We start from the raw sequence: 25,778 nt of genomic DNA on the forward strand, positions 1-25,778 counted from the left end.
CCCCACCTCTCCCCCCCCCCCCCACTCGCTCGCCCCCCCCCCACTCACGCTCCCCCCCACTCTCCCTCCCCCCCACTCCCCCTCTCCCCCCCCCACACTCTCCCCCCCCCCCCCCACTCTCCCCCCCCCCCACTCTCCCCCCCCCGAGAACCCCCCCACTCTCCCCCCCCCCCCACTCTTCCCTCCCCCCCCCCACTCTCCCTCCCCCCCCCCCACTCTCCCCCCCCCCCCCCACCTCTCTCCCCCCCCCCCACTCTCCCCCCCCACTCTCCCCCCCCCCACTCTCCCCCCCCCACCTCTCCCCCCCCCCCACTCTCCCCCCCCCCCCCACTCTCCCCCCCCCCACTCTCCCCCCCCCCACTCTTCCCCCCCCCACTCTCCCCCCCCCACTCTCCCCCCCCCACTCTCCCCCCCCCCACTCTCCCCCCCCCCCCACTCTCCCCCCCCCCACTCTCCCCCCCCCCACTCTCCCCCCCCCCCACTCTCCCCCCCCCCCCACTCTCCCCCCCCCACTCTCCCCCCCCCCACTCTCCCCCCCCCCACTCTCCCCCCCCCCCACTCTCCCCCCCCACTCTCCTCCCCCCCCACACTCCTCCCCCCCCACACTCTCCCCCCTCCCCCCCCACTCTCCCCCCCCCCACTCTCCCCCCCCCACTCTCCCCCCCCCACTCTCCCCCCCCACTCTCCCCCCCCCCACTCTCCCCCCCCACCACTCTCCCCCCCCACCACTCTCCCCCCCCACTCTCCCCCCCCACTCTCCCCCTCCCCCCCCCCCACTCTCCCCCTCCCCCCCCCCATTCTCCCCCTCCCCCCCACTCTCCCCCCCCCCCCCATTCTCCCCCCCCCCCATCTCCCATCTCCCTTTAGTCCCTAGAGCTATATCTAATTTCTTCTTGAAATCAGACAACGTTTTGGCCTCAACTACTTTCTGTGGTAGTGAATTCCACACATTCACCACCCTCTGGGTGAAGAAACTTCCCCTCTCCTCAGTTCTAAAAGGCTTACCCCTTATCCTCAAACTATGACCCCTAGTTCTGGACTCCTCCACCATTGGGAACATTCTTTCTGAATCTACCCAGTTAGAATTTTATAAGTTTCTATGAGAGTCCCTCCCACTCTTCTAAACTCCAGTGAGTATAATCCTAACCGATTTAGCCTCTCCTCATATGACAGACCTGCCATCCCAGAGATCAGCCTGGTAAACCTTTGCTGCACTCCCTCGATAGCAAGGACATCCTTCCTCAGAGAAGGCTTGTTATTAAGGTATTGGTCAAAAAAATACTGACCCAAGACTGCCTTCCTGCTTTTTGTTGTCATTCCTTCCAGTGATGTGGTTGCCGCAGGAAAGGGCAGCGTTATGCCCATCTCCAATTATTGCTGAGAAGGTGGTGGTGGTGGACCACCTTCTTGAATCAATTACAACAGTCCAAATGATTAGGGATGGGCGAGATGCTAGCCTTACCAATGGCGCCCACATCTTAGGGAGGAATGAAAAAAGTAGGAAGATGGCGGGAGAGCTATTTCCACATTATTGATAGATAGGAAGTCCCAGGATTCTGACTGAGTGATGTAGAAGGAATGGTGATATATTCTCAAGTCAGGATCACATGTAACCTGAAGGTGATGTTTATCATGCGTCTGCTGTCCATCAAGGTGGTCGAGGTTGCGGGTTCGGGAGATGCTGTTGGTTAATTGTCACAGACACATATCAACCTAAGAAAACCTTCCCCCCGTTGACACCTATTATGCGAAACAGACATTTGTATTCTTCTCTACAACTGACACGTTCCCAACCAGCCCACTCAAAAATTGGATCAATGACAATGTTATCAGCAAGTTTGCGGATGACACGAAGTTGGCTGGACTTGCGGATAGCGATGAACATTGTCGGACAATACAGCAGGATATAGATAGGCTGGAAAATTGGGCGGAGAAATGGCAGATGGAATTTAATCCAGATAAATGCGAAGTGATGCATTTTGGAAGAACTAATGTAGGGAGGAGTTATACAATAAATGGCACAGCCATCAAGAGTATAGAAACACACAGGGACCTAGGTGTGCAAGTCCACAAATCCTTGAAGGTGGCAGCACAGGTGGAGAAGGTGATGAAGAAGGCATATGGTATGCTTGCCTTTATAGGACGGGGTATAGAGTATAAAAGCTGGAGTCTGATGTTGCAGCTGTATAGAATGCTGGTTAGGCCACATTTGGAGTACTGCGTCCAGTTCTGGTCACCGCACTACCAGAAGGACATGGAGGCGTTAGAGAGAGTGCAGAGAAGGTTTACCAGGATGTTGCCTGGTATGGAGGGTCTTAGCTATGAGGAGAGATTGGGTAAACTGGGCTTGTTCTCCCTGGAAAGACGTAGAATGAGGGGAGATCTAATAGAGGTGTACAAAATTATGAAGGGTATAGATAGGGTGAACAGTGGGAAGCTTTTTCCCAGGTCGGAAGTGACGATCACGAGGGGTCATGGGCTCAAGGTGAGAGGGGTGAGGTATAACTCAGATATCAGAGGGACATTTTTTTACACAGAGAGTGGTGGGGGCCTGGAATGCGCTGCCAAGTAGGGTGGTGGAGGCAGACACGCTGGCATTGTTTAAGACTTACCTGGATAGTCACATGAGCATTCTGGGAATGGAGGGATACAAACGAATGGTCTAGTTGGACCAATGAGCGGCACAGGCTTGGAGGGCCGAAGGGCCTGTTTCCTGTTCTTTGTTCTCTCCACCACACCAGGCTGAATTCATGGCAGGGTTTTGTTCCGTCGACACAATGACCCTTAGGCGGCACGGTAGCACAGTGGTTAGCACTGCTGCTTCATAGCTCCAGGGTCCCAAGTTCGATTCCCGGCTTGGGTCACTGTCTGTGTGGAGTTTGCACATTCTCCTCGTGTCTGCGTGGGTTTCCTCCGGGTGCTCCGGTTTCCTCCCACAGTCCAAAGATGTGCAGGTTAGGTTGATTGGCCAGGTTAAAAATTGCCCCTTAGAGTCCAGAGATGCATAGGTTAGAGGGATTAGCAGGTAAAATATGTGGGGGTAGGGCCTGGGTGGGATTGTGGTCGGTGCAGACTCGATGGGCCGAATGGCCTCCTTCTGCACTGTAGGGTTTCTATGATTTCTTCTATGATTTCTATCCCTCGGGCAAGTGATTGCCAGCAGGGCATTCAACAATGGAGTATGCCACTGCTCTGCCTCACCCAATATCCATACACACCAGATCAATGATTAGAAGCTGGAACCAAAGGTAAGTTTACATGACAGAGTCATTTTAATTAAGTTGGATAGGGGCTGTCACCATTAACATCCTTTCAGAAGTCAAACCTGCCAGAGGATATATTGAATAGCATCCTGTTGATTTTAAAATATTTACTTTTTCCATAAACATGGGTGCTGACATCACGGCAGTGAACACGTCACACTGGGCTATTGGCTGAAGCACCTCTCAAGTGGATAGAATGGAAGTTTTTGGATCTGAGCAGTTTCAATCCAGTTCCCAAATACCAGGAAATACCAGTCCACAGCACAGCAAAGCCCCACTTAGTGTACTTTCATTTGGCAGGTGGTGTATAACATTCCATATCCTCGGCAGTTCCTCAGAAATTGAAACCGTCCGTAACGGCAGGCTGCAAAAACCTGGACAACTTTCAGGCTTGAGCTGATAAGTGGCAGATAACATTTGTGCCACAGAAGTGCCAGAAAATAACCAATTGTCCAAAAAAAGCAGAACCCATTATCTCCTCTTGACATTCAACGGTCATTGCCAATGCTGAAATCCTCACCATCAACATTGACAAGAAACTAAACTAGACCAGACATATAAATATTGTGGCTACAAGAGCGGGTGAAAGGCTGGGAATTCTGCAACAAGTTAATCAACTTATGGCTCCCCAAAGCCTGTCCACCATTTACAAGGTATAAATCAGAAGTATGATGGAATATTCTCCACTTGCCTGGAAAAGTGCACCTCTAACAACACCGAAGAAGCTTCACACCATCCAGCACAAAGTCACCTGATTGACGTTTGCACTATCTACCAGCTTAACATCCACTTTCTTCGCAAGGGCACACAGCAGCAGCGGTGTGTATGAACTACAAGATGCACTGCAGCAACTCACTAAGGCACCTTTGACAGCACCTTCCAAACCCATGAGCTCCACTGCCTTGAACAGTGGTTCTCAAAGTGGGGGCGTGTACCCTGAAGATATAGCACATGTCTATACAGAGGGGTTCTTAAATAAATTGTGTAATGGTTGGTATCCCCGTTTAAAGTACATCCACATTCTCTGAATACTGCTGCCCCTGTTTTCAAACGCAGTTACAGCGCCTGCCCAGTGGGTTTGAAAAACAAACAAGCTGCTCTGATTGCTGCTTGCCCTGACCCTCCCACTCACCTCTTCCCTCCCCACCCTCCCCCTCGCTGCTTCCCCCTCCCCACCCTCCCCCTCGCTGCTTCCCCCTCCCCACCCTCCCCCTCGCTGCTTCCCCCTCCCCACCCTCCCCCTCGCTGCTTCCCCCTCGCTGCTTCCCCCTCCCCACCCTCCCCCTCGCTGCTTCCCCCTCCCCACCCTCCCCCTCGCTGCTTCCCCCTCCCCACCCTCCCCCTCGCTGCTTCCCCCTCCCCACCCTCCCCCTCGCTGCTTCCCCCTCCCCACCCTCCCCCTCGCTGCTTCCCCCTCCCCACCCTCCCCCTCGCTGCTTCCCCCTCCCCACCCTCCCCCTCGCTGCTTCCCCCTCCCCACCCTCCCCCTCGCTGCTTCCCCCTCCCCACCCTCCCCCTCGCTGCTTCCCCCTCCCCACCCTCCCCCTCGCTGCTTCCCCCTCCCCACCCTCCCCCTCGCTGCTTCCCCCTCCCCACCCTCCCCCTCGCTGCTTCCCCCTCCCCACCCTCCCCCTCGCTGCTTCCCCCTCCCCACCCTCCCCCTCGCTGCTTCCCCCTCCCCACCCTCCCCCTCGCTGCTTCCCCCTCGCTGCTTCCCCCTCCCCACCCTCCCCCTCGCTGCTTCCCCCTCCCCACCCTCCCCCTCGCTGCTTCCCCCTCCCCACCCTCCCCCTCGCTGCTTCCCCCTCCCCACCCTCCCCCTCGCTGCTTCCCCCTCCCCACCCTCCCCCTCGCTGCTTCCCCCTCCCCACCCTCCCCCTCGCTGCTTCCCCCTCCCCACCCTCGCTGCTTCCCCCTCCCCACCCTCGCTGCTTCCCCCTCCTCACCCTCCCCTCCTCCTCCCCACCCTCCCCTCCTCCTCCCCCCCACCCTCCCCTCCTCCTCCCCCCCACCCTCCCCTCCTCCTCCCCCCCACCCTCCCCTCCTCCTCCCCACCCTCCCCTCCTCCCCTCCTCCTCACTGCTTCCCCTCCCCACCCTCCCCCTACCCACTTCCCCCTCCCCCTCACTGCTTCCCCCTCCCCACCCTCCCCTACCCGCTTCCCCCTCCCCACCCTCCCCTACCCGCTTCCCCCTCCCCTCACTGCTTCCCTCTCCTGATTCTCCCACATTCCACTTCCTTCCTTGACCCCCCCCCTTCCCTGCGCCCCTCCCCTTAATGTCCTGTGCCCTGACCCTCCCGCTTCCCCCTCCCAGCTCTCCTGCTCACTACTTCCCTGCCTCACCCCTCGCCACTTGCTACCCCTCTCCTGAGCCCTTGCTCATAGCGAGAGGGAGTGAGCGAGGCGGGAAGTAGGAAGCAACGAATGGGAGACAGGAAGTGGTGAGCAGGAAGTACTGAGCAGGAGACAGGAAGCTCCAAAAATCAAGCTCATGCAATGAATCATACGTAAAAAATTATTATTTTAGGCATATATTTACCTGTACTGTGTGTTTAGAATGATTTGCAAAATGTGTCGTCATTAACATGGGGGTAATTAAAAAATAAATTGCCAGGAGAAATACTCCAAAAGTTGATCAATCTGAATAAGGATACAAGGCCAAAACGTTTGTGAACTATTGGCATCAAAGAACAAGCGAAGCAGATGCCTGGGAACACCACTAGCTGGCAGTTCAGTTCCACGCCACACACCATCCTGACGTGGAACTATATCACCTTCACTATCACAACCACTCCCTCTCTAACAGCACTGTGGATGTACCTACACCACATAGACTGCAGTACTTCAAAAAGACTCACCACCGTCTGCACAAGGACAATTAGGGATGGGTGATAAATGTTCACCTTGCCAGCGACATCCACATCCCAAGGACAAATAATAAAACTTTGGCCCGACTCAGTGTTTGCCGAGCAGGCCACTCAGCTGTTTCCAATCACTATTAAGAAAACAGAAAGCAATGAAACTGGACACACTGCCCGGCATCGACCTAGGCATCAGAAATGACAACGGCAAACTCAGTCCTGTTAACCCTGCAAAGTCCTCCTTACTAACGTCTGGGGGTTTGTGCCAAAATTGGGAGAGTGGTCTCACAGAATAGAAGAGCAACAGCCTCCCTCAGCGGATGAATCAGTGCTCCTACATGTTAAACACCACTTGGAGGAAGCAATGAAGGTGGCAAATGTGCAGAATGTACTCTAGGTGGGGGATTTCCCTGTCCATCACCAAGAGTGGCTTGGTAGTCCCACCAAAGACCAAGCTGGCCAGGTCCTAAAGGACCTAGACTGCTAGACTGGAACTAGGTGGTGAGGGAACCAACAAGAGGGAAAACCATACTTGACCCCATCCTCATCAACCTGCTAGCCACAGGTACATCTGTCCATGACAGCATCAGTAGGAGTGACCACTGCACAGTCCCTGTGGAGATAAAGTCTTGTCTTCACATTGGGAATAACCTCCATCATGGTGGCACTACCACCATGCTGAATGGGATAAACTTTAAACAGATCTAGCAACTCAAGACTGAGCATCCATGAGACACTGTGGGCCATCATCAGCAACAGAATTGTACTCAACCACAATCTGTAGCCTCATGGCCCGGCATAGCCCCCATTCTACTGTTACCACCAAGCCAGGGGATCAATCCTGATTCAATGGAGAGTGTAGGAGGGCATGCTAAGAGCAACACCATGCATAACTAAAAATGAGGTGTCACTCTGGTGAAACTACAACACTTGTGAGCCAAACAGCATAAGCAGCAAGTAACAGACAAAGCTGAATGATTACACAACCAACAATTCACTGGAGGAGGAGGAGGCTCCACAAATATCCCCATTTTCAATGATGGAGGAGCCCAGCACATCAGTGTAAAAGATAAGGCTGAAGAATTCGCAACGATCTTCAGCCAGAAATGCCAGCTGGATGATCCATTTTGGCCTCCTCCAGAGGTCCCCAGCATCACAGATGTCAGTCTTCAGCCAATTCTATTCACTCCATGTGATATCAAGAAACAGCTGAAAGCACTGGATACTACAAGGCTCTGGGCCCTGACAATATTTCAGCAATACTACAGAAGACTTGTGCTCCAGAATTGCCTTGCCCATAGCCAAACTGTTCCAATACAGCTACAAAACTGGTATCTACCCGGCAATGTGGAAAGTTGTCCAGGTATGTCCTGCACACAAGAAGCAGGATAAATACAACCTGGTCAATTAGCTCCCTACCAGTCTACTCGCAATCATCAATAAAGTGATGGAAGGGGCCATCAACAGTGCTATCAAGCAGCACTTACTCAGCAATAACCTATTCACGAGCGTTCAGTTTGGGTTCCACAAGGGTCACTCTGTTCCTGACCTCATTACAGCTTTGGTTCAAACATGGACCAAAGAGCTGAATGTCAGAGGTGAGGTGCTAGTAGTGACTGTCCTTGACATCAGGGCAGCATATGATAGAATATAGCATCAAGAAGCCCGAGCAAAACTGGAGTCAATGGTACTTGAGGGAAAACATTCCTCTGGTTGGAGTCATATGTGGCACAAAGGAAGATGGTTGTAGTTGTTAAAGGTCAATCATCTCAGCTCCTGGAGATCACTGCTGGAATTCCTCAGGGTATTGTCCTAGACCCAACCATCTTCAACTGCTTCATCAATGAACTTCCTTCCATCATAAGGTCAGAAGTGGGGATGTCCGTTGATGACTGCACAATGTTCAGCATCATTCGCCACACTTCAGATACTGAAGCAGTCCATCTCCAAATGCAGCAAGACTTGGACAATATCCAGACTTGGGCTGACAAGTAGTAAGTAACATTCATGCCACATGAGTGCCAGGCAATGACCATCTCTAACAAGAGTGGATCTAACTAGTGCCCCTTGACATTCAATGGTATTATCATAATTGAATCCCCCACTATGAACATCCTAGGGGTGACCATTGACCAGAAACAGAACTGGACTAGCCTCAAAAATACTGTGGCTCCAAGAGCAGGTCAAAAGTTAGGAATCCTGTGGCAAGTAACTCACCTCCTGACTCCCCAAAGCCTGTCCACCATCTACAAGGTACAAGTCAGGAGTATGATGGAATACACCCCACTTGCCTGGATGATTGCAGTTCCAATGGCACTCAAGAAACTTAACACCATCCAGGACAAAGCAGCCTGCTTGATTACTATCCCTTCCACAAACATTCAAACCCACAAACAGTGACAGTGGTTTGTACCATTTACAAGATGCACTGCAGGAACTCACTAAGGCTCCTTAGGCAGCACCTCCTAAACCCACAACCACCATCACCTAGAAGGACAAGAGCAGCAGATACCTGGGAACACCACCAGTTGGAATTTCCCCTCGAAGTCACACACCATCTTGGAAATATATCACGCTCCCTTCACTGTCGCTGTGTCAAAACCCTGAAATCCCCTCCCTAACTGCACTGTGGGTGTACCTACACCTCACAGACTGCAGCGGTTCGAGAGGGCAGCTCATCACTGCCTTCTCAACGGCAATTAGAGATGGGTAATAAATGCTGGCCTAGCCAGCAACACCCATATCACGTAAATGAATTTTTAAAAATGTAGTCAGAAGTTTGAAGATTCAAGTTTCATTCCATCAGTTGTGTTTATAATGCAAATTGTAATGCAACTCTGCCAGAAATGCTGGGGTAGATTGCCAACGTGCTAGCTAAGTGCAAAATCGACGCTGTGGATTGGCTACTTATTATCCAAACAGTCTGATTTTAACTTCAGGTAATTAAGTCTGTGGTTGGTAGATTGTTGAGAACAGTCATGGCACTAGTTTATACCCAGGCAATAAACTGAAAGTTCCCGCTAGTTTTTGTATGAGGCACTAACCTGAAGGTGTACCTGTGTAATTCAGTCGCATATTAAAGATGCTGTGACACATTTTGAAGTCAGTTATTCTGGTGCCCTGTCCTCTCCACTGACAAACAAATTAAATAGCAATTCTTCTTTTTGCTATGTTTAGGATCTTGCTGTATATAAATCAGTTGCCCCATTTGTCCGTATAGGAGTAGACAATTCTGCCCCCACAGTCTTGAAATTTTCAATTGATCCAACATCCACAACCTTGTCAACAAGCACATTTCTAACTTGGTGAATCTGTGGAACTCTTTGCTGCAGAAGGCTGTGGAGGCCAGGTCATTGAGTGTCTTTAAGACAGAGATAGATAGGTTCTTGATTAATAAGGGGATCAGGGGTTATGGACAAAAGGCAGGAGATTGGGGATGAGAAACAAATCAGCCACGATTGAATGGCGGAGCAGACTCAATGGGCCGAGTGGCCTAATTCTGCTCCCATGTCTTATGGTCTTCTACCCTCTGTGTGGAAAACGCTTCCTGATTTTACTCCCAATTCCCAATGTGAAGATTATGTCCCTATGTCCTGTATCTTCCCATCAGAAGAAATTGTTCCATTGTGTCATTGTTTCCATTGTGGGGTGGCACGGTGGCACAAGGGGCAGCACAATGGCACAGTGGTTAGGACTGCTGCCTCACAGCAGCAGAGACATGGGTTCAATTCCAGCCTTGGGTGACTGTCTGTGTGGAGTTTGCACATTCTCTCTGTGTCTGCGTGGGTTTCCTCCGGGTGATCTGGTTTCCTCCCACAGTCCGAAAGATGTGCGGGTTAGGTTGATTGGCCATGATAAATTACCTGTTAGTGTCAGGATGACTAGCAGGGTAAATAGGTGGGGTTACGGGGATAGGGCCTGGGTGGGATTGTTGTCGGTGCAGACTCGATGGGCCGAATGGCTTCCTTCTGCACTGTAGGGATTCTACGAATCCTGTTAGTTCCCCTTATCGATAAATTCACCCAACCTTCTAAACTCAAGGGAACGCAAGCCAAATATATGCAGCCCACCAGAATTTATTACTTTTTCAGCCCTGGTATAATTTTGATCGATCCAGAAAAGTAATTTAAGTGTCCGTGGACAAAATACTAGTTCTTAGCTACAAGAAAATGTGTCCGAAAAGGCAAATGAAATCTTAGCACTTACCTTAGGATTTGAATTCAAAAGTGCTGCATTTAGTTTTGAAAACGGAATTCCAGGGAAGATATATTTGCTTCCAAGGCCAATATATCTTTCCTGGACTTCTGTTCACAAAACTAAATGCAGCACAGTTGATTGGGAATCTGACCTTGCATCACTTCTTCACTTTTGAATTCTAATCCTTCTAAGATAAGTACCAAGATTTCATTCACCTTTTCGGATACATTTTTTTGTCGTGGTGCGTTAGTATTTTGTCCACAGACACTTAAATCACTTTTTTCAACCAGAGTTTCTGCTCTTTCAGTTTTAAGAAAATATTATAATTTCTCATGTTTATGGTTCAAAGTGGATAGTCATCGAGGTTAACAGCATAGAAACAGGCCCTTTGGCCCAACCTGTCCATGCCGCCCAGTTTTTGCCATTAAGCTAGTCCCAATTGTTCGCATTTGGCCCATATCCCTCTATACCAATCTTACCCATGTAACTGCCTAAATGGTTTTTAAAAGACAAAATTGTACCCGCCTCTACTACTACCTCTGGCAGCTCGTTCCAGACACTCACCACCCTTTGAGTGAAAAAATGACCCCTCTGAACCCTTTAGTATCTCTTCCCTCTCACCTTAAACCTGTGCCCTCTAGATTTAGATTCCCCTACCTTTGGGAAAAGATATTAACTATCTACCTGATCTATGCCCTCATCATTTTATAGACCTCTTTAAGTTCACCCCTTAGCCTCAAATGCTCCACGGAAAAAAGTCCCAGACTATCCAGCCTCTCCTTATAACTCAACCCATCAAGTCCTGGTAGCATCCTAGTAAATCTCAAATTGGATGATCTCACATTTATCCACATTGAACTTTTAACTTATTCAGACTGTCTATGGCCATTTGTGACTTCGCCCATTGACATAATTGCCTACTAAATTAGCACCTACTGCCACTTTGGATGTACATTTGATTCTTTCAACCACATCGTTAACATGTGTGTTGAAAAGCTGAGACACTGGTACAGATCCCTGGGGGACACCACTTTGCACATCTCACCACTCAAGAGTTTAGGGCATTTTATGAACTTAAGCAGAAATGTCTTGTAATGTTTTGGGACTGAGGACATTTCTGGACATAAAATATAAAAGCAAATTACTGCAGTCGCTGGAATCTGAAAGAAAAACAGAAAATACCAGAAAATCTCAGCAGGTCTGACAGCATCTGTGGAGAGAGAATAGAGCCAACGTTTTGAGTCTGGGTGACCCTTCGTCAGAGCTGAAAACAAAGGAAAAAGGACAAGATTTATACTGTGAGGGTTGGGGGTGGGCTGTAATTGATAGGAATGGCATAGACAAAAAGACAAAGGGAATGTAAATGGTGATGATAAAAGTAGGAATTGTGCTAAGAGTGTCCATTTTTGGACATGTTCTGAAAACATTACAGTTAGGGTGTTTGCAAACAGAATTCTGCAGAAACTCTTGCAACCAGATCTGCACAACTGGATTTGAAAAGGGTCGGTCAGGAGTTGTTTATGGATGTTATTAACATGGACTTGCAGAAGGCCATAGATAAAGTTCCTCATGACTGAGGTTAGGCACATTGGCCATGCTAAATTCTCCCTCAGTGTACCTGAACAGGCGCCGGAGTGTGGCGACTAGGGGATTTTCACATTGCAGTGTTGATGTAAGCCAACTTGTGACTAATAAGTAAAAACTTTAAACTCATAAGTGATTGCTAATTACGATTGAAGTTTATGGGAATTAATTGTTAACCTGGTTTGACTGAGATTAAGTACAGGTGCTCTAATGGACTGGATGTGACGAGTGATGTTTGCCAAGGATCTGTGTTGGGGCCTTAACTACTTACTGTATTTATTAATGACTTAGAGGGTGAGATAAAAAGCCACATATCCAAATTTATCAAATGCACTACTGTTGACAGTGTAAGTAGTGCAGATGGAAGGATAAAATTATAAAGAGATAAAGACAGTTTAAATGAAAGGGCTAAATTGTGACAAACGGACTTCAATATCGGCAAATGAGAGAGAGATCAACCACTTAGAACATAAAGAAGATTGAACAATGTACCTTCTAATGATGAAAAGCTCGGAGCAATAGACACCGGCAGAGACTTGTGTGTCCAAGATTGGAGATCAATAACAGGTCATAAACAGGCATGGAAAATAATCAATAAGGCTAACGGAATACTAGCCTTTAAACTTAAAGGACTAGAATAGAGGGGTTGGGGTGGGGGTAGGGGTAGGGGGATGGGTAGAAGTTATGCTACAGTTATGAAAAGCCCTAGTTAAACCACACGGAGCTATGTGAGCAGTTTTGGGAATCACATCATAGGCAGCATACATTGGCCTTGGAAGGCAGTGCAGTGTAAATTTACCAGAATGATATGTGTACTCCAAGGATTAAACTACAAGGAGCGGCTGCATAAACTAGGGTTGTATTCTCTGAATTTAGAGGATGAAGGAATTATTTAATCAAAGTTATGATTTAATCAAAGTTATAATCAAAGTCAATGATTTAATCAAACTGCACATTAATACTGTGCTTGCCTCACAGCGCCAGGGACCCGGGTTCGATTCCCAGCTTGGGTCACCGTCTGCGCGGAGTCTGCACGTTCTCCCTGTGTCTGCATGAGGTTTCCTCGTGGTGCTCTGTTTTCCCCCCACAGTCCGAAAGACATGCTGGTTAGGTGCATTGGCCATGCTAAATTCTCCCTCAGTGTATCCGAACAGGCGCCGGAGTGTGGCGATTAGGGGATTTTCACAGTAACTTCATTGCAGTGCTAATGTGAGCCTACTTGTGACATTAATAAATAAACTTTAAACATTTCAACAGAGTTTTATTATACAGAATGACGATTCCTGTTCACTTGCAGCACTTATAACTTAGGCGTTACTGATTCTAAATTACCTCCTGCAGCTCTCTGTCAGTTATTTGCAATGGAGTTTAGAAAATCAGAAAAATTTGTACTTTATTTGTGTAATTATTATTTGCGTAGACATAAAATGAATAACACAATTCCCTTCCCAGCCTCCAGACTGACAAGTAGTCCAGGAGAAGGCCTGAGTCACTATGGCCTAAATTGGCTGTTTTATAGTCAAATCCCTTTTTCTAACCAATTCTTTGTTAGTACGGACTTGCTTTTGGTCAATTTAATTTCTTGAATCTAATTACAATACCTCTGTTTGTGAATTTCTGACCAAGTGTCCAGGTACAGAAATTACATGTCACAGTAGGTATACCTGAAGTTACACATTTTTATTCATTCGTGGGACATGGGTGTCGCTGGCTGGCCAGCATTTATTGCCCATCCCTAGTTGCCCGAGAACAGTTGAGAGTCAATCACATTGCTGTGGTTCTGGAGTCACTTGTAGGCCAGACCAGGTAAGGACGGTAGATTTCCTTCCTTAAAGGACATTAATGAACCAGATGGGTTTTTCCGATAATTGACAATGGTTTCATGGTCATCAGGAGATTCCTAATTCCAGATATTTTTTATTGAATTCAAATTCCACCATCTGCCGTGGCGGGATTTGAACCCTGGTCCCCAGAACATTAGCTGAGTTTCTGAATTAATGGTCGAACGATAATACCACTTGGCCATCGCCTCCCCCAACCATTTGGCTCCTGTAGACATCCCATATGCCCAATCTGTGTTTTTACTGTATTCCACATATAATAGTGCTGAGGAACACCACTAATTCCGAATTGAGTTGCTTGATATCTATTTCGAGGCGTGGAAAATCCCTGAAGGAATTTATGCAAGAGTTGGGCGTAGTTCCTGAAGGATTACTCACTTTGAATTCTTCAACTACAATAATTCAAATAATTCTGACAAATCAGATCAGTATCATATGTTTTAAATTTTGTCCGGGGAGTGTCAATTTGTACGACAAATTGTATGATTTGAACAATTCTCGCCAAAGCATGAACAATGATTTGCCGAAACAAATTGTTTTGGGTATTAATACAAACTGGGTGTAATTTACCGACAAAGCAGCCCCAGTTTCAGCTGGAGGTGGGAATCGTGTAGAGGGTGCACACAGGCTGCAACCCTCATTTGGAAAGCCTTCAGCCATTTTAACTCCCGAGCCTCCTTCAAATGTGAAGGGTGGGCAGGCCTCCCAATCACCTCCAGGATTTTTCCATCTTCCTCCTTCGTAACCTCCACTAGCCTCATACACCTGCTTTGGTCAATCTAATTTCTTGATTCGAATTACAATGCCTAAGTTTGTGAAATTCTGTCCAAATGTCCCAGGTATAGGATATGTGCCAGGATTTTACCAGCACGCCCACCCCAAGATCGGCATTCTCCGTTGGCCTCCGGCAGGATCTTACGAGACTCAGGCAGGCGAGGCGGTAAAATTCTGGCACACATCACAGCAGATATACCTGATGCTACATATTTGCAATATCGATATGCCCAATCTGTGTTTGTACTGATTTCCACATATAATTGTGTTGGGGAACACCACTAATTCTGAATTGATTTGCTTGATAGGTATGATGACTCAATAATCGAGGAGTTAGCTAACACTAACTCTCAGGGACTCTTCCTCAGCACAAGACCTTGCATAATGATCTCTTACGGGGCTGCTTGGAGTCAGTGGACTAGTCACTATTTAAAAACTCTGCGACCAGCCTGAACGAGTACGCCACTACAGTGACTGACTTCATTAGTAAGTGTGTAGAAGACTGTGTGCCAAAGAAGCAAATCCGTGTGTTTACCAACCGGAAATCATGGATAAACAAGGATATCCACTGCTTGCTGAAGTCCAGGTCTGAGGCGTTCAAGTCAGGCGGCCCTGACCTATACAGGAAAGCCAGATACGATCCAAGGAGATCCATCAAAGATGCCAATAATCAGTACCGGACCAAGCTAGAGTCCCAGGCTAGCTTCACTGACCCCCACATGGTCTGCAAGACATAACAGGCTACAAGATGAAGACGTAAAATCAGCGGCTCCGACGTACCCCTCCCTGATGAACTCAATGCATTCTACGCCGTTTTGATCAAGAGGTCAGTGAGAGCATGCCCTCCACCCTGGAAGCCCTGGATGAACCTGTATCTGGGGTCACCATTGCAGATGTCAGAGCAGCTTTCTCGAAGGTCAACCCACGGAAAGCGACTGGCCCGGATGGGGTTCCCGGACGAGCGCTCGGATCCTGCGCGGATCAGTTGGCGGGGGTATTCACAGACATCTTCAATCTCTCTTTACAACAATCTGAGGTCCCTATCTGCTTCAAGAAGACAACCATCATCCCGGTACCTAAGGAAAACCAAGCAGCATGCCTTAATGACTATCGGCCGGTGGCTCTGACATCCATCATTATGAAGTGCTTCAAAAGGCTAGTCATAGCACGAATCAATTCCAGCCTCCCGGACTACCTCCCAGACACCATCTCCCTGGCCCTGCATTCAATCCTGGAATACCTAGATAACAAGAACACCTATGTCAGACTCCTATTTATTGACTATAGCCCAGCCTTCAACACCAGTATTCCCACGAAACTCATCTCCAAACTCCGTGGCCTGGGCCTCGGCACCTCCCTCTGCGACTGGATCCTGAACTTCCTAACACTCAGACCACAGTCAGTAAGGATAGGCAACAACACCTCCTCCACGATCATCCTCAACACCGGTGCCCCACAAGGTTGTATTCTCAGCCCCTTACTATAGTCCTGATACAACTCCAATTCGATTTTCAAGTTTGCTGATGACACCACCGTAGTGGGTCGGTTCTCAAACAATGATGAGACAGAGTACAGGAATGAGATAGAGAATCTGGTGAACTGGTGCGGCAACAATAATCTCTCCCTCAGTGTCAACAAAACGAAGGAGATTGTCATCGACTTCAGGAAGCGTAAAGGAGAACATGCATCAATAGGGATGAAGTAGAAATGGTCGAGAGCTTCACGTTTTTAGGTGTGCAGATCACCAGGAACCTGTCCTAGTCCTCCCATGCCAACACTATGGTTAAGAAAGCCCACAAACGCCTCTACTTTCTCAGAAAACTAAAGAAATTTGGCATGTCAGCTACAACTTTCACCAACATTTACAGATGCACCATAGAAAGCATTCTTTCTGGTTGTATCACAGCTTGGTATGGCTCCTGCTCTGCCCAAGGAACTACAAAAAGTCATGAATGTAGCCCAATCCATCACGCAAACCAGCCTCCCATCCATTGACTCTGTCAACATTTCCCGCTGCCTCGGCAAAGCAGCCAGTTTAATTAAGGACCGCACACACCCCGGACATTCTCTTTTCCACCTTCGTCTGTCAGGAAAAAGGTACAAACGTCTGAGGTCACGTACCAACCGACTCAAGAACATTTATCAAATAACAATTATCATCATTCCAACATTGCTGGTTGTGCCTACAACTGCATAGCTCTAAACTCAGGAATTCCCTTCCTAACCCCAGCTAACCCCCCTCCACCCCAGCTAACCTCCCCAACCCCAGCTAACTCCCCTCCACCCCAGCTAACCCCCCTCCACACCACCCCCAACCCCAGCTAACCCCCCTCCACACCACCCCCAACCCCAGCTAACCCCCCTCCACACTCCCCTCCACCCCAGCTAACCCCCCAACCCTAGCTAACCCCCTCCACAACCCCCCCAACCCCAGTTAACCCCCCTCCACAACCCCCCCAACCCCAGCTAACCCCCCTCCACACCACCCCCAACCCCAGCTAACCCCCCTCCACACCACCCCCAACCCCAGCTAACCCCCCTCCACACTCCCCTCCACCCCAGCTAACCCCCCCAACCCTAGCTAACCCCCTCCACAACCCCCCCAACCCCAGTTAACCCCCCTCCACAACCCCCCCAACCCCAGTTAACCCCCCTCCACAACCCCCCCAACCCCAGTTAACCCCCCTCCACAACCCCCCCAACCCCAGTTAACCCCCCTCCACACCTCCCCCAACCCCAGTCAACCCCCCCTCCACACCTCCCCCAACCCCAGTCAACCCCCCCTCCACACCTCCCCCAACCCCAGTCAACCCCCCCTCCACACCTCCCCCAACCCCCCCTCCACACCTCCCCCAATCCCAGTTAACCCCCCTCCACACCTCCCCCAACCCCAGTCAACCCCCCCTCCACACCTCCCCCAACCCCCCCTCCACACCTCCCCCAACCCCCCCTCCACACCTCCCCCAGCTAACCCCCCCCTCCACACCTCCCCCAACCCCAGCTAACCCCCCCTCCACACCTCCCCCAACCCCAGCTAACCCCCCCTCCACACCTCCCCCTCCACACCTCCCCCAACTCCAACTAACCCCCTCCATAACCCCCCAACCCCGGCTAATCCCCCTCCACACCCCTCCCACCCCAGCCAACCCCCCTCCAACCCCCCCAACCCAGCTAACCCCCTCCACACACCCCCAACCCAGCTAACCCCCCCCACACCCCCCCAACCCAGCTAACCCCCCCCAGACCCCCCCAACCCAGCTAACCCCCCCCAACCCAGCTAACCCCCACCACCCAGCTACCTCTCTCCACAACCCCAGTATCTCTCTTTCCCCCTTTAAGCTGCTCCTGAAAACTTCCCTCTCTGCCCAAACTTTTGATCACTTCCTTCTGTGGCCCGGTGCCAAATTTAATTTTCGAATGCTCCAGTGCGGTGCTTCGAGACATCCCACTTACATTAAAGTGACTATGAAAACGCAGGTTTTTAAACGCAGGTTGTTGTTATGAACTGAGCCATTTGATTGGTTCTGTTTAGTATCCACTGTGGCTCAGATGTAAGGTTTGTTCTGAGTCAGAAGGTTGTGGGTTCAACACCCCCATCCAGACTGGTCCTCGTAGTGCAGGACTGTGTAAGTGTTGCACTGTCAGTGTTGGTGATTTCAGATGAGATGTTGCAACCTTTTCTGTCCTCATAGGTGGATGGAAAAATCACATGTGATATTAATCATCAATAACTCATGCAAGAAGAATTGCCTTGTTAGACATGTAGGAACAATGCATGGGAGTGACTCCTAATGAGTCAGTAACTGAACTAAAGCCATTAACTTTAATTGCAATATTTGTGACTTACAAAACTCCCAATACTAATTGTAAAATGATTCCACTCAGACAAGCATTTAACATGTTAAACTGGTTAATATGTTGAGTACTACAAAATTATCTCTTCTTTCAGGAATATATGTCAGCTATGACTGTAACACTATATTCTGCACCTTCTCCTTTCCTTCTCCTCTATGTACTCTATGAACAGTATGTTTTGTCTGTATAATGCGCAAGTAACAATACTTTTCACTGTATCTCAATACACGGGACAATTACAAATCAAATCATGAGCAACGATTGCAAAGCAGAATGTGGAGCTTGAACACAAGAAAGCATGGAATGAAAAAGAACATTTGTTCTTGCCAAAAAAAAACATAAAATCAGCCTTCCATCGACTCGAGCCCAATTTATAAATTTTCTCAAGGAAGTTTTAAAAATCTCCATGTATATAAAAGTGGTTTTCAATATTCTGATTACTTGCTTTCCATTGACAGCACTCAATTGGTTATCTCGCCATGAGCATCATATGAAACACTAATATTGCTGTATGTATTTCACAAGATTAAAGGAATTTCAATTCAAAAGGAGACCATTTGTCCCACTGTGCTCATGCAAGCTCCATCTTGGGGTGATCTACTTTGATCAAAAAACAGGTGTCACGGTGGCCCAGTGGTTAGCACTGCTGCCTCACAGCTCAAGGGACACGGGTTCAATTCCAGTCTTGGGTGACTGTGCAGAGTTTGCACATTCTCCCCGTGTCTGTGTGGGTTTCCTCCCACAGTCCAAAGATGGGTAGGTTAGGTGGATTGGCCATTGTAAATGAGTGGGTTTAGAGGATCTGGGTAAGATGCTCTGTCAGAGAGCTTGTGCAGACTTGATGGGCTGAATGGCCTATTTTGCACAATATAGATTCTATGAGATTCTCCTGTACTGTTTTCAGGCCTATTAATATTTTTCTTCTTAAAATGTTTATCTAATATTCTTTATTTCATTGTATTGCCTGGCTTCAAAAACCGCTCAATCCCATATCCCACTGGAAAAAAAATAGCCTTTCAAATTTAAGGCCCCCAAAACAGATTCACCAGCCAGTGGAAGTAATCATTTACTGTTTAGTCTTTTAAATTCTTTCATGGCTAATAGATAACTCCTCAATCTTTGCTGTAGTTAATACAGTCAGAGAAAGTGAACATGGGCTCGGTGACATCTGATTGTTTTGGGTGCTGACTCCCATTAGGGTTTCAGAATAGCAGCTATGGTACACGATTAACATGAAACATGGTGAATGCTGTATCAGTAAAGCTGGATAATGTGTGCCCACTTAATGCTCGCAAGAAACATGCAGAGTGTTTGTGGTTTGTCTTGCGAGCCAATTCATTCTGGGAAGGTTTCCCTCTACTCATGAGTGCCTCAGGTAGGTTACTTCAAAACTATTTCATTAACACTATATACACAATAGCATAATGGCTAAGTACTTCCCTCTTGTGTACAAACTATTTCGTCTCTCTACACTGAGGCTCTAGTATGTGACTGCCAATGTCACTATTACACCATGATATTCATCACTAGCTCTGCAAGCTAACCATTATGCTACACAGAGCGAGCAGTTCATATTGTCAATCAGTATTCCATGCTGTTTTGACACCAGCAGAGACAAGTTTCCGCGCTCGTTGGGCACCGCAGGGGCTGGGGTGCATTATAAACCCCGAGAATCACATTATGATTTGATGTTTTAAGTTTCCTTTGCACTTCTGTTCTGTTCGGGCTGTTCCCCCTCCTTTTGGGGAGCTGTCCTTTTTCCTTTGTCCCTAAGTTCTTTTGAGTTGGTTTATTTGGTTTACCCTAAAAGATCGACAAGTTAGAATTCAATGTTCCAGCCCATGCCATCTCCCAACCTCGCATAGCTGGACATGACATTAAGCAGCATGAAGAACACCCCATCAATGCTATTTCAGGGGCTGATCAAATGCTTAAGGTCACTATTTGCTTAATTGCTTCTGGTTGCTACAGTTATCAGTCCTTTCTAAAGTTGCTTCAGGTTTCAGAAGTCAACAAGGAGTGGTGTGGCAGGTACTGAATAACTTAGTGCTAACTTCAAGCTTCTTCATAAACCTGGTGCTCTAAGATATTTTTATAAAAATAGACCTACCTCTTGGGATTGTACATTACCAGAGAAAGAGCAAAGGCCACACAGAGCAGGATGAAATATTGTTATAAATACATGTTTCCAAGAACTTTTTTTTAGATTTGGAAGGTCATTGAATTACTTGGAAGTTTCTTGGAAGTGACCTGTTGTTTTTTTAAAGTATGTAAATCCACTTTGGCATGCCAACAAGCTGCATTTTCCAAGAAGTTGTATGACTTCATCTAAATATCCAGCAAGGAACCTGAGGTGATTTGAACTATTTGTTAACTTGAACTTTAATTGCAAGAGAGAGAAAAAAATTAACTGTTTTCAGAGGCTGCCCTGGCAATTTTCTGGAAACCACAGGAGATGAGTTTCTGGGTTGAATATTTTTGTTGGACTCAGTTTGAGAATAAACTGAAAAGGAAAATGTTGTCCAGCTGGTTCCCTCCCTCCCTTGACTGACATTCAGTGTAGCTCCCAGTATCCGGCTAGCAATCTTCATCTCAGTATAACTCATCTGTATTTAGAAACCTGAGGGCTTGATTTTACCATCAAGTTGCGCTTGTTTTCAGGCGCGAAAACTTGGTAAAGTCGGGCGTGAGGTGAGTAGCGCGATCCGCGACCACCTCCGTGCTGGTTCCCACTTTACCAATGGCTGAAAAAGGCCGTGATCGGGACCGCGCCCGAAACAGGCGCGACGGCGATTTAAATGCATTTGAATGCATTTAAATTGAATTAATTGCTCGGCACAACATCGTGGGCTGAAGGGCCTGGTCTGTGCTGTACTGTTCTATGTTCTATGTTCTAATGGGCTGCACGCCCAACTTTACCAGCACTTCCCCCTTTACCACCGCGTTCACCAATCGGGAATTGGCGCAAATCAGACATGCTCAATAAAAGTCTGATTCGGGCGCTCCATCAGTGAGGGTTAGTGAGGAGGTAAGTGCATAGCGTCTGATGGCTCTCTGCTACTCACAGGTGTCCTGTTGTTGTGGCCATTTTTGGTGGCGGCTCTGCGAGTGTGGTTGGGGGGGGCGGGGCGGGGGGAGGGTGCTGTTGCTCTGCAGGGTCTCCGATGTCCGACTTGCAGCACGGACCCGGATCACAGCACTGACCTTGGGTCTTGCGGTGCTGCTGGGTCCTAGTGCACTCAGTTCACTTCCAGCTGAAGAATGTGCAAATAGCACATAGCACTGCTGCAACCTCTCAACTTTGCAGGGAGCTGTGATTGTGGGGAGCATGTGGCTGGGGGGATTGGGGGAGAGCTGTGATTGTGGATGTGCTAGGGGCAAGCAACATTCCGTAGCCTCTACATGTGTTCCTCTCCATCTCCCCTTCCACCCCCACCCAACCCCTCACCCCCCTTCAGAGTGACAACATGGCTTTTTCTATGCAACCAATAGATCTAGATGTTCTTCTGGTTGCTGCTGGAGCTGAGGAGGAGGAACAGGAGGAAGACTTGCGGGCACAGGAAGCCTGGGCCTTACCACTTCCAGGACCAGAGGGAGACGACCACCAGAAGCAGGAGGTGGCCACCATTCACTCAGAGTGGGGCATAGGAGAAGGAGGCAGCAGAGACCCCGGCAGTTCCGTGCATGAGTGTCTTTCGAGCAGATGTTGCACACCGTGTGCCGCCGACGTCTCCGACTCCGAAAGGAGACTGCGCGACACCTGTGCAACCTGTTGCAGGACCTGGCACCTATAGACAAGCGCAGGGTGGGGGGGGGGGGGGTTGTTTGGGAGTGGGGGATGAAGGGGGGGCTGTTTGGGAGGGGGGGGCCATCCACCCTCGGTGGCTCAAATTGACGGCCGCTCTGAACTTCCATGCTACTGGTTCTTTCCAGACCCCGAGAGGAGATGTCTGTGGCATCTCCCAATCTGCCGTGCACACCTGTGTGAGGCAGGTCACTGAAGCCCTGTGTGCCCGGGCTGGCTAGTTCATCAACTTCAACCTGGACCAGGCGTAGCAGGAAACCCAGCTGCAGGGTTCGCAGCCATTGCGGGGATGCCAAACGTGCAGGGGCCGATCGACTGCACACACATCGCCCTCAAGACCCCCCTACAGAACCCGTGGATATTTGTAAATAGGAAGGAGTTCCACTGCCTGAATGTTCAGCTAGTGTGCGACCATAATATGACCATCACGCACGTCTGTGCCCGACATCCAGGCAGCGTGCATGTCAGCTTCATTGTCAGGAGCTCGGACATCCCGGAGGCATGCGAGGAGGAACCCAGGCTGCAAGGGTGGCTCCTGGGTGATATGGGTTACCCACTTCAGACATGGCTGATGACGCCTGTGCGGAGGCCTGTGTCTGAGGTGGAGACTCGCTATAATGAGGCCCATGTAGCCACGCACGCGACAGTGGAGAGGTGCATTGGGCTCCTCAAGATGCAATCTTTTTTTTATTCATTTGTGGGACATGGGCGTCGCTGGCTGGCCAACATTTATTGCCCATCCCTCGTTGCCCGAAGTAGTTGAGAGTCAACCACATTGCAGTTGCTCTGGAGTCACATGTCGGCCAGACCAGGTAAGGACGGCAGATTTCCTTCCCTAAAGGACACTAGTGAACCAGATGGAGTTTTCCGACAATCGACAATGGTTTCATGGTCATCAGTAGATTCTTAATTCCAGATTTTTTAAAATTGAATTCAAATTCCACCAGCTGCCGTGGGCGAGATTCGAACCCGAGTCCCCAGAACATTAGCTGAGTTTCTGGATTAATAAGCTAGCAATGATACCATTAGGCCATCACCTCCCCGGTGATTCTGGTGCCTGGACCGATCTGGCGGGGCCCTCCAATACAGCCCAGTGATCTGTTCCCACATAGTGGTCGTGCGCCGTGCCTTGCACAATCTGGCTCTATAGAGAGGTGGCCTATTGGAGGAGGGGGAGGGGAGGCTGACCAGCCAGGCGTCGCTGGGGAGGATTACCAGCAGGAGGAGGAAGCTGAGGAACAGCATGCCAAGGAACACCAGCCAGGCGCTTGAGGGCTGGCAGCCCAAATGAGGCATGCGAGAGCGGCAAGGGAGGCCCTGATCACCAGGCGGTTCACTCACTAGGGGTTTGTGTCTGTGGGTTCCATTCCCACCCCGCCCCACCCCCCACCAACCCTCCAAATTCCTTCTATATCCTGCAACATTGTCACACCAGAGTGGTGGGCCTGGGTACTCTGTGGTTTTTGGTAGGCAGGAGGGTGATGACGACCTTGCTAAGCACCATTATGATGATGCCCTGGTGCAAACTAGTCTGACTCCTACCTGAGATCCGCATGCACGCTGGCACCTGGGCTCATGTCTGTGTAGTGGGTAAGGGATCTGAAACCTCCATACAGGGCCCTGGAGCGGGTGTGGTGGGGGACGGGAGGGAATCACTCGTGGCGTCTGGGGAACCAATGCCTTCCTTTTCTCAGTGACACAGCATTGAGGGGCCTCCCCAACTGACATCAACATGAAGCATCGCTCTGGCGATCATCAATGGAAGAGGATTCCTATTCGAGACAAATTAATCACAGGTGGGTAGTGAAAAAACATTTATTTACAATAAAGGTGTTTAAGTCAGACGTTCTAACATAAAAATTTGTGAACAGAAAACGTTAATGTGCTTAAATAACTTTCTAACGAGTGCAGCCCTTCACCCGTGCCATCTCAGTGCAACTACAACTTCCTAACCTTACGTGGCCTACCACTACATCTCAGTGACTCCTCAAAATATGCATTGGAGGTGGAGGGGCCAGCTGCCTACCTCACCCCGTTGCCTGTGATGCACGTGGCGGGAGTCCTCTGGAGGCCCTGGACCTTGAGGACCCTGGCCAGCTTCCAGGTGTCTGGGATGTTTCCATGACACCCTCTCCATCCTGCTGCCCCTGCGATGCCCCGGTGTCAGAAGGGGGGAGTCAGGAGGTGTAGCCACAGCCACAGTCTCCTGGCTGGAAGGCCCCGGCATAGGCTCGAGCCCTTCCTCCTCCCTTGGGGTTCCTGTGGGCCCCTGGGTCACTCCATGGGACGGCGGTGCTTCTGCAGTGAGCTCTTGGCACTGCCAGTCCTGGAGGACCACCTGTGTCCTACCCATGGTGGTCGAGCCCTCTGCGATGGCCACTTGAGTCGGGGGCCACCTCTCAATGAGCGCAGCAAGTGCCCTCTGAGACTGGGCCGTGCGCTGCAAGCCCTCAGCCATGACCCTCTGAGACGGACCATGTTCTCAACGGCGCTGCCGTAGCCCGCTGTGTCTCAGCGCTGTCCCGCTGGGTCTCCTGCAAGCTCTCGAGTCTCTCAACCATGGGCCGCAGAATGTCGAGAATTCTGTTCAGTCCCTCAGCTGTGGCCTGTTGTGACTCGGCCACCGCTTGGAGCCTGCCACTCATGGTGAAGATCCCCTGCCCCAGGCTTTCTACTGCAGATGCCACTCTTGCAGTGTTGGCCTGGGAACCACGCAAGACAGGCAATAGCTGGTCCACCTGAAAGCTTTGGGACTCCTCCCAGCAGCCTCGCAGTTGGTCCAGTGTGGCCATCAGCCCCTCCTGCATTCCCTGGCTCTGTTGCTGCATCTCCAGCAGCTGAGGGAGAAGTGATCTCAGAGGACCAGCATGTAGCCTGGGGCCAGCTGAGTCCTCGCCTCCGGCAGGCCCCTGCATGCCAGAGGCCTCAGACGTTCCCTCCTCCACCCGATGTACGTTATCAGATGTGTCGTGCTCACCAGAGAGTGACCCAGAAGCCTCAACACTAACTGGATCCATCGACGTGTCAGTATCTGGGATGGTGAGTTGTGAGGTGGAAGCTAATGCCAAAACGGTGTCACCTTCGGGAATCCCTTCACCCATATTCTCCGAGGGCTCGTCTGAGCTGTCTGGACCAGGATGGATGGGAGCTGCAATACGGGCCTGGAGTCTAGAAGGCCCCGGGCATCCGGATCTGTCCCTGCAACACAGGACACAAGGTTAAGTGCAAGCAAGGGAGGGAGAGGAATCCGGGATGCCAAACACGTGATTCACATTTCTCCATTGAACAGAGAACAAAGAACAAAGGAAATTACATCACAGGAACAGGCCATTCGGCCCTCCAAGCCTGTAGTGACCAGGCTGTCCATCTGATTTATAACCCCCTACCCTTCCGGGGACTATATGCCTTTATTCCCATTCACATAGCTGTAGAGATGCCCCTTAAAGGTCATTCTTGTATCTGCATCCACAAACTCCCCCGGCAGCAAGTTCCAGGCACCCACTACCCTCTCTGTGCAAATAAACATACCTCATACATTTATTTTAAACCTTGCCCCTTGCACTCAAAACTCGTGCCCCCGAGAAGTTGCCTCAAAGT

At 49.7% G+C, this 25,778-nt stretch overlaps 1 protein-coding gene across 1 annotated transcript in view; it reads right to left on the reverse strand.

Moving 5' to 3' along the window:
* LOC144504395 (calpain-2 catalytic subunit-like) overlaps positions 1 to 18,149 on the reverse strand; it is an 88,700-nt gene extending 70,551 nt beyond the window's left edge. The window contains exons 1-2 of the mRNA XM_078229645.1: positions 17,975 to 18,149; positions 15,061 to 15,245 (exon numbers count right to left, since the gene is read on the reverse strand). The gene's annotated coding sequence lies outside the window, so the exon portion shown is untranslated. The remainder of the gene's footprint in view (positions 1 to 15,060; positions 15,246 to 17,974) is intronic.
* Between the last annotated feature and the right edge of the window lie 7,629 nt (positions 18,150 to 25,778).

The sequence above is a fragment of the Mustelus asterias genome, chromosome 15 (assembly GCF_964213995.1).
Source record: "Mustelus asterias chromosome 15, sMusAst1.hap1.1, whole genome shotgun sequence".
NCBI classification, from domain to species: domain Eukaryota; kingdom Metazoa; phylum Chordata; class Chondrichthyes; order Carcharhiniformes; family Triakidae; genus Mustelus; species Mustelus asterias.